The 17,250-nt window shown below is 41.0% G+C and overlaps 1 protein-coding gene across 2 annotated transcripts in view; it reads right to left on the bottom strand.

Moving 5' to 3' along the window:
* The window catches only part of DPP6 (dipeptidyl-peptidase 6), a 1,353,880-nt gene that overhangs the window by 832,296 nt on the left and 504,334 nt on the right, over positions 1-17,250 (bottom strand). The gene's annotated exons all lie outside the window — the stretch shown is intronic.

The following is a 17,250-nucleotide window of genomic DNA, read 5'->3' as shown; positions in this document are numbered from 1 at the left end:
ACACACTAATAATAATAATAATAATAATAATAATAAAAGAATATAAAAAAATCTATTCACAATTCTACCTCAATTCAACTTCAGGAAGCTTCTCCTTTCTTTATGAGAGGGGTCTCCCAAGCATGTGGACAGAAATGTTCCTATCTCAGTCTGATGGTGGACATAGACCCAGAAACCAAGACAGCATCAATCCAGATGTCAGGAAAGGTCTTTTAAGACAATGTATGGCAGTGATGCTGGATACTTTTTCAGACATGGTTTCTATTTCTGGGTCCACTTCCTTTGCAAAATGGAGGTGGTGAGCAAGACCAGTGATTCCCAAGCCTTGACTACCATCTAAGTCACTTCGGGAACTCATAAACAAGAAAAACATTTGGATCCTGTCTCCTGAAATTATGCTTCTAGATGTCATGTGGGAGCCCCAGGCAATTTCTCTAAAATGCTCCCAGTAATTATAATGGTCATACAAAGCTGAGAACTACCTGATTTAAAGATCTCTGTGAGGGTCGGTGTGGAAGGTCTGGTTGTTTTTTATTTAAGTCTCTTATTCAGAGTCAACAAGACCTCATGGAAGGCCCTTGTATTTAAAAGTCAGTTGGACCCTTGGGTCTGTGGCCCTTGGGCATAGTGCTATTTTATTTTGGAGGAGCATCGTTCAAAGTTGTACAGCACTCTTCTGTCAGTTTGCTGTACTGAAGTAATCTGGGTTTTCTGTGATGCTGAACCTTGTACCATTGAAGTGTCAAATGCCATAATTATTGCCCATGGTGGACAGTGTTTGGTGGAGCTCCCAGTTTAAGACAGGTTTAGAAGCAAGAGTGGCATCCACTTCCTAAACCACATGCCTCTGGAAACTCTATGAACTTGGAGAAACAATATTAGTTATCGAAAGGTTTCAGGTCTTTTGTTCATAGAGGAGTCACTATGAGTCATGCTCAATTCAACGGCAATCAATGGCAAAATTATGTAGAATTTAGGCAGCCTAGTGGTAAAAAACTGCACAGTAACCGCAAAGGCATGTAGTTTGGATCCATTAGCTGCTTTGCAGAAGGATGGGCAATCTCGTCCTATGTGATTTAGACTCTGAAAACTGGCTGGAAGGGCAGCTATGAATCCATTCCAACTTGATGGTATATAACAACAACAACAACATTATTTCTCATGGAGCTCTGGTGGCCTAGTTAGTGAGGACTTGTGCTGTCAACCCAAAGATAGGTTGTTCAGTTCACCTGCTATTTGAAGATAGAAGGATGAGCAGTCTCCTCTGATGTGATTTCTACTCTCTAAAAACCTACTGGATGGTCAGCTATTAATCACTTCCAACCTGATGGTACATAACAACAAGAACAACAGCAGTATCTGGCATGTTCAAAAGAACCATTTTAAAAATCCAATATAGTAGGAAAAAGCTTAGACAACAAACATTACAATTGATTATTTACCAGTTGCCATCTGGTCAGTCCTGAGTCTGCAGCCTCACAGGCATAGCTGTGTTCACAAGACTCTGAGTGGCTGATTTTTTCCAAGCAAATTATTAGGCCTTTCTTCAGAGGTACTTCTGCATGAACTCAAACTCCCTACCTTTCAGTCAGTAGCCAAGCATGATATCACTATTTGTGCCACTCAGGAACCTCTATTGGTAGACTATAGTTAAAATGATGACGGACTGGTTTCTTTCTTCTGGTAATACCCCCAAAATATACCAGATGGATCTTCAAAATCCTTGCCTTCAGAGAGCAACTTGATTTTATCCTCTCCAGGACAGATCTGTTCATTCTCTTGGAAATCTATGGTATGTTCAATACACTTCTCCAGCACCACAGGTCAAAGGCATCAATCCTTCTGTGATCCTTAGACATTTTCTGTCTGTCCAAGGCCTAGCAAGTAATTGTGAAGACCACAGCCTGAGTCAGGCCCACCTTAGTCTTTGGACTGACATCATTGATCCTCAGTACTCTAGAGAGGTCCCTGCCAGCAGATTTTTTTAATCCAATTTGTCCTTTGATTTCTTGGCAGCCGATTCCACAACTGTTAATTGTGGACCCAAGCAAACTGTAATTGTTAACAACCTCAATCTCTTCTCCATCTATTATGGTGTTGCCTAAGGGTCCGGTGGTGAGAATCTTTATTTTCTTGATGTTGAGCTTCAATCGATATTGAAGACCGCAGTCCTTGACCTTCTGCAGCAGATGCTTGAGGTCCTCCTCAGATTAATCAAGCAAGGTTATTTCATGTGCATAACACAAGTTGTTGATGAGTTTTCCTTTAATTCTGCTGCTACACTCCTCCTCATTAAGACTAGCCTTTGAAATATATGTTCCACATATACATTGAAGAGTTATCAAGACAGGGACACATCCCCAACACACTCCTTTCCTGATTTTGAACATGAAGTGTTTTATTTCCTTGCTCTTTTCTGACTACTGCCACCTCGTCCAAGTATTGGTTTTGCATGAACACAATCAGGTACTCTGGAATACCCCTTCTTCTCAAGGTTACCATAACCTGTTGTGATCCACACAGCTGAATGCCTTTGTATAGTTAATGAAACCCAAACAGATATTCTTCTGTTGCTCTCTTTCAGCCAAGATCCATATGACATAGGCAATGATGTTCCTACTGCCATGGCCTCTTCTAAACCCAGCCTATGCTTCTGGTAGTTCTCTGTTAGTTCTCTGTTGATGCGCTGTTCCAGTCGTTGATGTTGCTACAATGAATCACCCTCAGAATCTGTCTGGAGCTCAAAGACCAGTGATCTGAAACTGTAATGTTGCTTTTGTCTTCATACCTGCTAACTGTTCGAACCCCAATCCTCAAATCTGCCTCTATTTTATCACCTTCTTTTTAAGTTATCTGGCTTTCTGTAAAGTTACTTTATTCTCAGTGCACAATTTCAGAGAATGTGCCTTTTGTCTGTTGATTTCAATCAGCATGGAAAGGACTATGTGATGCTCCCATCAAACTGCACATACTTCAAATCAATGCTCTGATTTTACTTTGCTTTTTCTAATTAGGTGAGATTTTGCAACATTTACCCAACATTAACATATAGCCTATGTATTGAACAGAGTGACTCAGAAAATCTAGGATCTTCTTTCATTTTAGAAAAGTTGTTTTTGTGTACACCTTAGTTGGCAGGAAGGTCTTATGTTAGATTCCTCAAAAGACTGAATGGCATAGTGACCATAACAATGGGCTTGAGCATATCAGGGATCATGAAGACAACACAGGATAGGACAAAGTTCAGTACTTAGTGTTCACAGGGCCCAGTGAGACTTAGTTTATTCAACAGTACATAACAACAGCAAACATATTAACATATACAAATAAGAGAGACCAAAGGCATGTTCTATTGTGATAATGTCCACTGAAATTGAGATGGTTTGGAGCTATGGACAAGGGCTCTCAAGGGACAAAATATTTACAAGGAGAAGAAGGGCGAAGGCAAACATGAGGGAAGTACCATGAAGCCCCTTTGGTGATACTCCTGGTCGATAATGGGCACTGTAAATGTCAGGGGACCTTAAAAGACTGCAGTGAGAGGGAAGAGCATATAGACACAGAGATAGGAATATAGATATAGGGATCTAGAAAGATATTCTCAGATTACACACTGGAGACTGGATAAGCAACATGGTTATGCTTGCTTTATCAGGGAATCAAAACAGGGAAGAGGAAACAATAGATGGGCTCATGATTCAACTAGCCAGCTAGACAGGCAATTAAGCTCATCTTTTGCTTTAAAATGTTTATTGATTTGCATATAATAATTCTTATTTATTCTGTTTTGTACCTGTACTTTGTGTTTTATGCAATCATTCATATATATTACATTTTATATCATTAATTGCCATTGCTCTATGCCTATTATCATCCTGTCTTTTAAGCTCCCATTGAACTTTTCCCATTACTTCCTCCCCTTGTGCACCCACTAACCTCTGCCATTCCAGAGGTTTCCCCCTTCCCCTTTTTCTGGTCCCCTTCTGTCTTTTCCCACTTGAACACTTATACATATTTATTCATCTTCTTATTTTCACAATAGTGGCCTTATGTCTTTGAGAGCTAAAAAAAGGAAAAAAAGGCATATTTTTGTGCTAGCAACATTTTCCTCCCATATATCCCATAATTAGGGAGTTCTGGTGATCTAATGGGTAAGGAGTTGCATTACCAATGCAAAGTCAAACAGTTCAAACTGACTAGAAAGAAGAGCAGTCACACTTGTGCAATTCATAACCTCTGAAAACTCACTGCAAGGTCAGCATTAAGTCAGTCTCAACTTGATGACACTGTAACCTGGTGAGAAAGAACTGACTTTGAGGAACAATGCTATCAGAAAGAGCATTCCACCATTCAGACTCCAAACCTATTGCCATGGCGTTGGAAATGACTCACGGCTGACCCTCCAACAGTTTTTGAAAGACTGTAAGTCACATGGGAGGGTGTTGTCCATCCTTCTCCTATGGAGCCACTGAGTTCAAACCTACAGGAAAGCAAGGTTTTGGGGTGAGGAGCACAACGTCCCCCACACTACATTCCCTGTTGATGTTGTTATGTGTGGCAAACCTGGGACCAACACTCAGCTAACCTGCCAGCAAGTTTTCAGAGACAGTAAATTTCATTAGAGGAGATTATTCCACTTTCTCTCATGGAACAGATGGTGGGTTTGAACTTTGTGTCTCTGAGTTGGCAGTGCAACTCCATACCCATTGGTTACCAGAGCTCCACTCTACCATTAGGGAGAAAAGAACCAAGAGTGTGTTTCTGTGGGGCTTTGTTTTCCCTGCTTGAAAGCTACATTCAAAGATGGTTGGAAATGGGCTGGAACCCCCTTCAGTAGTGTGCTGACTCCACCCCTCAGAGCCCCAATTTACTGAACTTTTTCTTTGCACACTCTATAGATGCTTCCACACACCAGTTTATGTGTAAGATTCTGCCACTCTTCCAACCAATTCATCTCTACATAGATTTTATTTTATTTCATTTATTTTATTAATTTTAACGAACATTTACAGAGATTTTGGATTTCCATTCATTCATTGTTGCACTTTTTTCTCTACTCCCCACCCCCAGTTCATTCCTCTCCTTGAAAAGCAAAAGATAAACTTCTTTGTTGGTATACAATCTCCCCGCCCTGCCCCAAAAGCACTCCACTATGCAACTTTAATTCTGGATAAGGAAGTAAATTTTACTGACACATAATTTCAGCTGCATGGGGTCAAAAGAACAGTCACAGATGGTATAGGTCAAAACAAGGTCACTCCTTAACTATACAACACCCCACGAGCCCAGGTAAAGTGTCACAGTGAACAGATGAGCTACTCTAAAATATACTGGAATTTGGGGATAGAATCTGATTTTTAGAACTTAAGTCCTATGCTGTTCAGTGTTGCCTCCTATCCCCATGGCATCTTTGAGACATTTGCTACTGTATCAGAGAAATGTCAGGGCAGATGTCACGGGGAAGAGGTACCTTCACAGAACGCAAGAAGCTAAGTGCTGGATAAGGATCATCTGAGGAAAAATGTAACAACGTCAAAGTGTTAACTCTTGAGTATTAACTTTAGCTATGTTGTTGTTGTTGTTATGTGCCGTTGAGTCGTTTGCGACTCATAGCGACCCTATGTACAACAGCCCTAAACCCTGCTCTATCCTGTGCCAATCTCATTGCCTCTGACACACCCATCCCAATTACCCCAGTCACTGAATCAATCCACCTCATAGAGGGTCTTCCTCTCCTGTGCTGTCCCTCCACTCTACCCAGCATGATGTCCCTCTCCAAAGACCTGTCTCTCCTTACAACATATATTTCCTAAAATTCTGTCCATACACCTGTCTAGTTCTATGGTTCTTAACTAAAAATGATTCCTAATTTAGAAGAAGAGAAAGTGGACAGTGGTGGAGATGGCAGTGTTTTTAATATCTCGTTCTCACCCACTCAGAAAGCTGGTCTCAGTGCCTTGTCAAGACCCCACACTTCCCTTTGTCTAGACCTTAGTCTCTCACTCCTGCTGCCCTTCCCAGTGTCTTCCCACCACCCCAGGTCTGCCTATGTGTTTCCTTTAGGAAGTCCTTTCTGCATGGTGATCATCTCCGGTGACAGTCTCTAGCACTCGCCAAGTGTTTTTATATTTACTGGAACAGTCTGTAAGGAATTGGGCTGCTTATACGCTTGGCCTCTGGTAGTTTGAATCCAGTAGCCTCTTCACAGAAGAAAGATGGGCAATCTCCTCCCATATGGTTTTGTGTTGCTATTGTTGTTGTTAGGTGCCATTGAGTTGATTACAACTCACAGCAATCCTGTGAACAACAGATCTGAACCTTGCCCCATCCTGTGCCATCTTCACAATCCCGGTCATGCTCAAGCCCATCTGTAGTAATCCGTGTGTCAGCTCGTCTTGTTGAGGGTCTTCTTCTCTTTTGCTGATCCTCTAACTGTGTGGCTACAGCCTCCCAAAAGCCCATTAGAAGGTCAGCTAAGAACAAGTTCTGACGTGACAGCTATGAGTGAATGAGTAAAGGGCTTTACACCTTGTTTCTGATAATACATTTATAATCTTCCTGATGGGAAGGAAAAATGGCACATTTTTCCTCATTCAAGGGCCACAAGCATTGTGTTTTCAAGGAGCTGGATTTGAGTCTCTGGCCTCACAAAGTGAGGACCAGCACACACTGGCCAAGAAGTGCCTGTGAGTGTACAAAAAATGCCCAAATCCCCAGGCGCACTCAAGAAGGAAGTGCAAAGGACCCGGATCTCACTCAGAGATACAAGAATCCCTTCATGAATCTAAGTGCTGGTATGATATTAAATCATTCATTAACATACGTTGTGAAACTGCAGAGTTGTAAATCAGTTAGAGACAAAAAGACTCCATTATATATATTTTTCATGAAAATATTGGCACTTACATTACTTCCTTATTCTAGGATGGAATAGAAATCAATATTATATGCGTATGAATAATCAACACAGACTATAAAATAAGGCAATAGAAACATTTTAGCATTAAATTATGTTTTTTAAATAGATTTTTTAGCGCATACAAACAGAAACACAAATATTACCATCACTGAACAATGCAAAAGAAAAACACAAAGAGACTACAGATGGGGTAGAAATTGGCATTTTATGAGTTTGTAATTATTCAGCTCAGAAAGGAACAGTTAGAGTAAATACTGTTAAGAATTCTAAGTATTTGCTCATTTACCTTTTCAACTTCAGCCTGGGGAAGGATTAATGGTTTTCTGATGGTTCACTCTGGGAACTGCCAGAAATAGTCACATGTTAATAATGGCTGAAGTGTGTGAATTATATCCCACCTTGTCACCACGTTCACTTCAATACACTGAATTCAATGAGGTAAAAGTCCTTTCTCCATGGCTTGACAGGTTGAAGATTTTTAGGAGGACTCATGACATAATGCCCACATTTGGAGAAGAAGTGGGGGAAACATGACCAAAGCAAGGAGCTCCTGAGTCCTCACTCAACGGATAAGAAAATACAGCTCACTTGGCGCTGAGCTAATACACAGTGAGTTAGTATTATTACTATTCCTATCTGATTCATTAACAGGACAGTGATCCAGAAAAGTTCCTTGACTGTGAGCGAACAGAAGTCCCACAGAAGCAGACACATCTGTTCCTCGGCCTCAACAGAGAATTCAAGTTCAACTGTGACCTTGGCAATGACATTGGGGACTGTGCACACCATCAATCAGTTGTCCTCACTGGAAAAGCGAAGACCTGGCCATGCATGGAGAGGATTTAGCTTACCCAAGGAGAGTACAGTGCCAGATGCAGACCCGAGCTCGTGTCTTTGGGCCCTAGGGCCCTTTGTACTGACCATAGGGGTACTCTGCCTTCCCACACATAATTTATGCAAAGCAGTCCCTCATGGTGGGCTAATCTGCTAGGTCCTCACCTTATATTCACAATCTGTTTTGTTTAATCAAAAATCAAGGAAAGAGGAGAAAAAAAAAACCTCTCCCATCCCAACACCTCTTAAGTACACACAAAACTAGACTGTGGGCTAATTCACAAGCACCTGAGAACTCCACTAGCTCCAAATCCTGACTACTTACACCACAGCCTGGCCTTGGGTGACTCATGGTGGCTCTCCATAGAATTATCCAATGAGACTAGAGAAATGAAGAAGAAGCTAAGACATGCTATAATTTTTGTAGGGCCTGGTTGCACAGGAGGATACAAATGAATAGTAAGAGCAGCAAGTCAACAGCCAAATTACATCCATTACAAACATGCACATCTGTATGTAAACATACAGACATACACATATGTGTCCAGACATACAACTACATGCAAAGTCATAAACACAGACACATACAAAACCAAAAAGCCAAACTAGTTGCCATAAAGTCAACTCCTACACATGGTGGTCTCATGTATGTCTAAGTAGATCTCCAGAGTTTTCAATGACTTGATTTGTTGGAAGTAGAGTGTCAAGTCCTTCAAGGATCCTATGGGTGGTCTCAAACATCCAACCTTTAATTTATCAGCTCTAAGTGTAAATCATTACACCACTCAGGGTCTCCTTAGAAAACACAGGGAGAAACACACTTGGGAACTGGAGACGCTCTGACTGAGAATGGACAGAAAATGACCACAGGTGAGCACGAATGTCACTGTCAAACCTTTGTTCTGACAACTATAAATCAATGCCACACTCATCCCTGTTCCTGGTGGTAAAAACCTATTGATGTCACATGAGAAGAGGAAAGATCATGATCACATGGTCCCTTCCACATTCTAAAGAAATCAATGGAGTATATCCTTCAGCAGAGGAGGGGATGCTTAGAGAAGAGTGATAGGCCCACAGTCACTGAACTGATGCTATCTCTTCTCTCTCATTCTGTCATGTCAAGAATGACAAAGCTGCAGAAAAGCTGAATGAATAGGTAAGATGAATGTCTGCACACACATCATGCAGACACCAACTGTTGACATGTTACTATATTTATACTTAACACATATATAAGGAGCCCTGGTGGCAGATGTTTTATGTGTTGTCTTTTAAGCTAAAGGTCAGTGGTTTATACCTAGCAGCTGCTCCACTGGAGAAAGACAAGCAGTCTCCTCTTGTTATGATTAGAAAACCTGATGAATGCAGGGTCATTAAGTGTTGGAAATGACTCAAAGTCATGTGTTGAATTTGAGACATGCACATATATGAATGCAGAGCATGTGTGCTCACATACATATACTGAGTACACACACTTTTTATTTGTCCCAAAATTAGACAGTAATTTGCAAGCAACACCCCAGATTCCTCAGCCTACTTCCCAATAAGGACATTATCTTATACTCTACACTATAGCTTTTTAATAATTAGCTGAAAGGTTGGTAGTATAAACCCATAAGCAGAAAAAAACATCTGACAAACATTCTGTAAAGATTATAGCTAAAAAAGTTCTACTGAGCTCAGCTCTACTGCATACCATGCAAGGCTACCATGAGTCAGAATCAACAACTGGTTTGGATTTTTTGGGTGATATCAACCTATGCAGTTACCTCTCTATTAGCACTCTTCACCTGACTGGCCTCTAACAAGGTTCTTACTTCAAATGCCCTCAATCCACAACATGCCTCTTACATCTATTTTTCTAAATACATATCAAGAACTCAATCAAAGTTATACTTTTCAACCTGTTGCTAAGTCCATTTTATCTCTTTACTCCCTTTCCATCATTTTTTTAGGGAGCTTTGATGGCCTAGTCCACAGGGTGTTGTGTTGTTAATCCAAAGCCCATACCTGTCTGGTGATTGGAACTTAGCATCAGTTCCATGGGAGAAGAGGGTGAAATTTCTTCCCATCTGACTTATAGCCTCAAAAACTCATTGGAGGGTCATCAATGAGTTGGTTCTGACTTCTTGGCAATGACTGGGTTTTTTTTTTTAGTTTCTTTTTTATGGCTTTGGTTTTATTGAGGAATCCAGGCAAATTATCTTGTACATATTTGCACATTTTTTCTCTTTATTGTGTTGTTATGTGCTGTCTAGTTCCTTGTGACTCATAGTGACCCTATGTACAGAAGCTCTGAAGCCCACCCTGTCCTGAGCCAGTTTCACTGACTCTAATACACCTACCCCCACTGCTCCAGTTACTGTATCAATCCATCTCATCTGGGGTCCTCCTCTCCTGCTCTGTCCCTCCTCCCTTCTGAGCATGATGTCCTTCTCCAAGTTTCAATCTCCCCTGGTCACTTGCCCAAATTATCTGGGACAGAGCTTTAAAATCCTAACCTCCAAGGAGAAACTTGGTTTTACCCTCTCCAAGACAGATCTATTTGTTTTCTTGGCAGTCCATGTTCAAGACTCTTCTCCAGTACCACAACTCAAAGGCATCGATTTTTCTTCTGTCATCCATAGTCATTGTCCGGCTCTCTGACATATAGCAAGTAATTGTGAAGACTATGGAATAGATGGTATACCAATTGACATATTTCAGCTAACAGATGCTGCCCTGGACGTGCTCACCCAGTTGTGTCAAGAAATCTGGAGAACAACCACTTGGCCAACTGACTGGAAGAGATCTATATTTGTTGCTATTTCAAAGAAAGGTGACCCAACAGAGTGTGGAAACTATAGAACAATTTCATTGATTTCACATGCAAGCAAGATTCTACTGAAGATTACTCCAAAATGACTGGAACAGCACATTAACAGAGAATTGCCAGAAGTCCAGGCTGGGCTTAGAAGGGGTCGTGGTACCAGGAATATTGTAGCTGATGTTAGATGGATCTTGGCTGAAAGCAGGAAATATCAGAGGAATGTATATCTGTATTTCATTGATTATGCAAAGGTGTTTGACTGTGCGGATCATAACAAACTGTGGCTGACTCTGAGGAGAATGGGAATCCCAGAACACTTGATCATGCTAATGCGAAACCTATACTTGGACCAGGAGGCAGTCGTCAGAACAAAGCAAGGGAACACCGCATGGTTCAAAATTGGGAAGGGCGTACGCAAGGGATGTCTCCTGTCTCCATACCTTTTCAACCTGTATGCAGAACAGATTATCTGGGAGGCTGGGCTCTATGAGGAGAAATGTGGCATCAGGATTGGTGGAAGATCTATTAACAATCTGTGTTAATGCAGATGACACAACCTTGCTTGCTGAAACTGAGGAGGACCTGAAGTGCTTGCTGCAGAGGGTCAAGGACTGCAGTCTTCTATATGGATTGAGGCTCAATGTCAGGAAGACAAAGATTCTCACCACTGGACCAATTGGCAACATCAGGATGGATGGTGAAGAGATTGAGATTGTTCACAGCTTTAGTTTGCTTGGCAAAACAGTCAACACTCTTGGCACCAGTAGCCAGGAAATTAAAAGGCATATTGCCATGGGAAAGTCTGCTGTTAGGGACCTCTCCAAAGTGCTGAAGATCAATGGTGTCTCTCTGGAGACTAAGGTGTGTCGGATACAGGCATGGTCTTTGCTATCACTTGTTATGCATCGGAGAGTTGGACAATGACCAAGAAGGATAGAAGAAGAATTGATGCCTTTGAGCTGTGGTGCTGGAGAAGAGTATTGACAGTACCATGTACTGCTAGGAAAACAAACAGATTCATCCTGGAAAGGGTTAAACCGAGTGACTCCTTGGAGGCAAGGAGTCTGAGGCTTCATCTAACATACTTTTGACATGTTGTAAGGAGAGACCGGTCCTTGGAGAGGGACATTATGATTGGGAGGGTGGAGGGACAGCACAAGAGGGGAAGGCCCTCTATGAGGTGGATTGATTTAGTGACTGTGGTAATCAGGATGGGAGTGCCAGAGACAGTGCGATTCGCACAGGACAGAGCAGAGTTTAGGGCTGTTTCACATAGGGTCACTATGAGTCGCAAGCGACTCAATGGCACATAACAAGAACAACAACATGGCCTGGATCAGGAGCATCTTAGTCTCTAGAAATATTCCTGGCCATAGTATTGCATGTATGCTGTTGTGGGCTTCTTAATGCATCATATTAGGAAGCATATGCTTTATTTAAATACTGGTAATGATGATCAGGGTTTTGCTGTTGTTTTTCTCAGTTAAAATTAGTTAAGATTTTAGGTCTTTGAGGTAGTTTATACCCAACAATTGTCACTTAATGATTTAGCATTCATTAATTTTTTTAATTTCCTGATTCAATTATTATATTGAACTTGCAAAATAGCATTTTATAGTGTAATTTTAGAGAGTATAGAGTATATTTTAGTCCTCTTAAAAAGAGACTTTTACACCCTCATTATACCTTTCACTATTTTTTTTAATTCTTCTTAGAGAGATTGAGATCTGAAATTTCATGGCAGCTCTGTGTTCTAGGCTTCACATGATCCTCATGGGAACACTGCGTGGAACAGAGTTATCATATCAACACATGCTTTTCCAGGAGGCCTAAATCAGCCTATTACTACTTGACAGTGGTTTAAATCTTTGTATACACTACTCATCTATTTTTTTTTTCTCTCCCAGTGAAATGACACAAACTCTTAGATGGATTGACACAATCACTGGGGTAAAGGGTGTGCTGGAGGCAGTGAGATTAGCTCATAATAGGGCAGGGCTCAGAGCTTTGGGGCATAGGTTCACTATCAGTCATAATCAACTTGACAACACATAACAGCAACAACAACATTCTAGTAAGATAAATAACAAACATACAGTAGCTGTTAGGAAGTGATATATAAAAATCCACGGTTGAACAAACTGGCACTCATTCATTCAGAAATATTTGGGTAGATCCACGATTTTGCTGAGTTCTGGGAAATTTCATCTAAATGAAACAAAGGTCCCTCAAAAAGACTGATTATGCCCTATTTCCATATAATAATAAAATGTCTATTAAGAAGGATTAAAGACATTTCTATTGTCAGAAGATGGAGACACCAAGATGCTAACCTAGAATTAGGCTTCCCTGTTCATAACAACAAACACTGGCACTGATCCTTTCTCAAGGAGCTCCACGGGCTTAGTAGGTAAAGAGTTGTGCTTTCATCCAAATGGCCGGCAGTTCAAATCCACCAACTACTCTGAGAGTGAAATATGGGCAAGCTCCTCCCATGTGATGTATAGCTGTTGAAAATTTGCTGGAAGGGCAGCTATGTGCTGACTCCACGGCAATGAGTTGAATTGTTTGAGTCTTTTTTATCTTGCCTTGTGGCCATCAAATGACAATGCCCATTAGTGGCACAGGTGGACTACAAGTGACAATATAGGAATGCATGCTACAGAAGCTATACTCAACAGTGATGACGAGTCTGGACTCTGAAATCAGACTGCTTAGGGCTGTATCTCAGGTCCATCACTAGCCATTTAGGTAAACCTCTACCACTTACATGCAAAATGAGGGTGGAAAGAAGGGGAAATCCCAAAGTTGCAGAGTTTAGTAAGTAGAGGGAGTGGGTGAAGGAGATAGGAAAAATACAGTGGAGAGCTAAAAAAGATGGGGTAATAGTAATAATAAATCAATGGTGATTAATTTTATAAGACAATCTATTGAAATGATCATAAGAAACACAATGAGAATGAAAAAAACGCCACAAAAAATAAATTATACATTAAAATAAAATTGAGTCAATTCAATAAAACAGCTTAGAATTTCCCTTAACACACAATGTCTGTGTAATACTATTAGATACTTTTTGTTTTACTGCTATTATTATTAATTTTACTTTTGTCACCAAAATGTTTTATCTAAATTGAGTTCAGACTCAAACATAAGTGAGGAGTCGCTAGCAAGCTGAGAAATATGGTGGCTGACCTCCTGACATTTTGAAAAAGCAAAATGTTGGGAAACTATACTATTCCAACTGTATCACGCAATAAGAGAAAACTAGTTAGGAACCAAATTGTAGCATATTAAAACAGAGGAATTCTGGTGGCTTAGAGGTAAGAAGTTGTGCTGCCAAACCAAAGGCACAAAGTTTAAATTCATCAGTTGCTGCATGGAAGAAAGATAGGCCATCTCCTCCCACGCAATGTACAGCCTCTGAAAACTAGTTAGAGGATCAGCTATGAGCTGATTTTGACTCGATGGTGCATTAAAATAGCAGCAGTGTAAAGGATTCCGAAATTCTGGCGGTAAAGTCATAGTCTTAGGGAGCTATATTATTAATTCATACCTCTCTGTTTGAATCTATTCTTCCAGAGTGAAAGAGGGCAGTCTCTTGCCTGGAAACCTTCTGGACCATCAGCAATGAATTGGTTCTAACTTAAAGGCATTCAGGGTTGTTTGTTTGCTTACATTTGTTTTAAATACAGGGAGTTACAGCCTATGGCAAAACCCCAAATGCTATGAATTGATGAGGACCCGAATTGTAAGCTTAAGGTTAGCTTCCTGGGTTAGCAGATAGTCAGAAAAGCTTCAGCTTCTGTGGACTGGAGACAAGTGGGTCACTTCTAAGATACTTGAATTTGGAAACTGCACATCATTAAGCCATCAGAGGTTAATGACTATATAAAGAATATCTATGTCCTATAGCACACAGGTATACATATACAATTACTGTCATATGCAATTTAGCAGAGTTGTGAAACTATAAACCTCATAAACCTTAGTGTGCAGACTCTGAGAAAAAGAACTAGTCTTATTTTCAATAGGTTGATGATTAATGATAGCTTATTTCTAAATATTATAATTTTTTAAATTTTATTTTAATAATTTTAATGAACATTTACAGAGATTTTGGATTTCCATTCATTCATAGTTGCACTTTTCTCCTTGCCCAGCCCTCTGCCCCCACCCCCAAGTTTGCTTCTCTCTTTGAAAAAGTGAAAGGAAAATTCTTTCTTTGGTATACAATCCACCCCCACCCCCCACCCCGCATCCCTCCCACTGTCCCAGGTATACTCTACGTGGTGATGTGGCATATATTGCCACTTGGACAACTTCATTTTCAAATGTTACCTTGTATGTTATTTTCTGTGACAGTGTTTATCAGAGAGGACTAAAAGTACAGACGAGCCACCATGGCCTCAGCCCTTTCAGCACAATTAAACTTGGTCACATGTTGGCGTCAGTAATGACCGCCATCTGCTTCAGTCCACGGCCTAGCAGTCTTCCACTGCAAATCACCCTCTCCACATGTCCAGCAAATTATCCAGTGCTGTTTGAGTCTCCAAAGTCCCAAATGATCAAAAAGCTCTTCACCCCATACTTTATGTGGGAATGCAAATATACAAAGTTGTTCCTTAGCAGCCAGTGGGCGTGGGACAGCTACAGAGAAGGTGCCTTGTCCTACCTGTGACTGATGGGCAGGCACGTGATATATTTATTCATGGGGGTGGGGTAGGAAAAGTATCTGATTTTTCCTCACTCTATCACTGCATCTGTTTATCAGAATGCAAGTGTATGGGGTTTGCTTTTCAGAAAGCTGGAGGAAGTGAAAGAGAGCTTTGTGGGCCTTGGCTCGCTCTCTTTGCTGTCTAGTCAAAACCAACTCTTAGCTGACTTTTCAGTGAGTCTGCAGGGCTGTAAATCACTCTGGAGGAGACTGCTCATCTACCTCCCTCTTAGAGTCTGAGGGATGAGCACCACCAGAGGGGTATGCCTTTTGGTTTATTAGTGCAAATCCCTACACACTAGGCCACTGGAGCTCTCTTGGCCCTCAGGCAGTGACACTGCTAATTTTAGGTGTTGCCAAATCAGTCCTGCATCACTGAGACCTTCTGTGAAACAGAATAAAACCCTTCCTGATCCTGCAGCGTCCTCACAGTCACAGCTATTTCTGAGTCCATGGTTGCGGCTACTCTGTCAATCTATGTCATTGAGGATCTTAGTCTTTTTCACTGACTCTCCAAGCACAACATCCTTCTGACAGTCCCTCCTGATAACGTGTCCAAAGTGTGTGAGGTGAAATCATGTCATCTTCCCTTTTAAGAAGCATTTGAGATATTCTTCTTCCAAGACATTTGTTCATTCTTCTGGCAGCCTGTGGTATATTCAATATTCTTTGCCCAACATCATAATTCAAAGGCATCGATTCTTCTTTGGTCTTCCTTAGTAAGTGGCCAGCTTTCATATGCATATTAGGGCATTGAAAATTGAAAGATTCCCCTATTAGCCTGACCTGAACAAATAGCTTGTGTGAAAAAAACACAGGATAAAAGTTGAGTGATATAAATCCGTGGTTCACAAAGCCTTACTGTTCTTTGACTTATTCTTTAATGATTTCTTAGTTGCCTGACTGCCCATGTGGCTTTTCTCCTGCCCTTTGGATCACATCAAGTTTATCCCCACCTGCCAGCTACCACATTGTTGGCTGACTCCTAGAAGCCCATGTGTCAGAGCCCCAAGAGTCTATGCGTACTCAAGGGCTAATTTGCATGCAGTAGATCCACATGCCTTTTAGGTTAATGGCTATGTCACAGACCAATTCCACTGCCATTTTGTTGTTAGTGTGTATTGTCAATTTGTTGTTAGTGTGTATTGTCAAGTTGGAACTGATCCCAACCTGATCCTCCAGAGGGTTTTAAGAGGTGGTAAATCACATGGCAAAAGATTATCCATCCACGGTGGACTTGAACCATGTGCCTTTGAGATGGGAGGTCACAAGAGCTCCAATGCCAACTCAGAATTCTAGAATTTGTTCTTCACTTTGCTATGAACACCTCTTGCAGTACTATTCACACAATTTATACTCCATTTCCTGTCAATCCATTTCCAGGTCTCATTTGCTCAAAGACACATTCCTCAGACAACCACATTCATTACCAGCACTCTTAGTCTTCTTTCCGGTATCCAATAAGAATCAATTCATAGCTTATCCTCAAGCTGGTTTTCAGAGGCTGGAAATTGCGTGAGAGGAACCTGTCTATCTTTCTCCTGTGGAGTTGCTGACATATTTGAATCTCCACACTTGATTTAGCAGCACAATGCCACTGGAGCTCCCTTACCAACACTCCCAGATGAGGTTCTCTTCTGCCAGAACACCTCCCACTCCCTAAAGACAGAACTATTGTTTGCAAGTTTGTCTGTGTGCCACATTCACTGAGAATCAAGTCTCAGCAGTTCATTGTTGTGTCAACAGTGCTATTAAAAGTGCTTGGCAGTTAAAGAATACTCAGCAAATATTTGCTGAAAGAACTAATTAAAATGATTTCTCAAAACATAACGAAGAAAGCCAAAACAATTTGGTAATCTTACTTAGAATAGGGTTCACTCCAGTAAGACTAGCAAAATTTAACAGAACAGCAAGCAACAAATGCTGGCGAGGTTGTGGAGAGACTGGAACCCTTATTCACTGTTGGTG

The sequence above is a fragment of the Elephantulus edwardii genome, unplaced genomic scaffold, assembly GCF_000299155.1.
Source record: "Elephantulus edwardii isolate Elephantulus edwardi_28Jun2011 unplaced genomic scaffold, EleEdw1.0 scaffold00060, whole genome shotgun sequence".
NCBI lineage: Eukaryota > Metazoa > Chordata > Mammalia > Macroscelidea > Macroscelididae > Elephantulus > Elephantulus edwardii.
The sequence above is the reverse complement of the archived record's forward strand: the minus strand, read 5'-3'. Positions and strand labels throughout refer to the sequence as shown.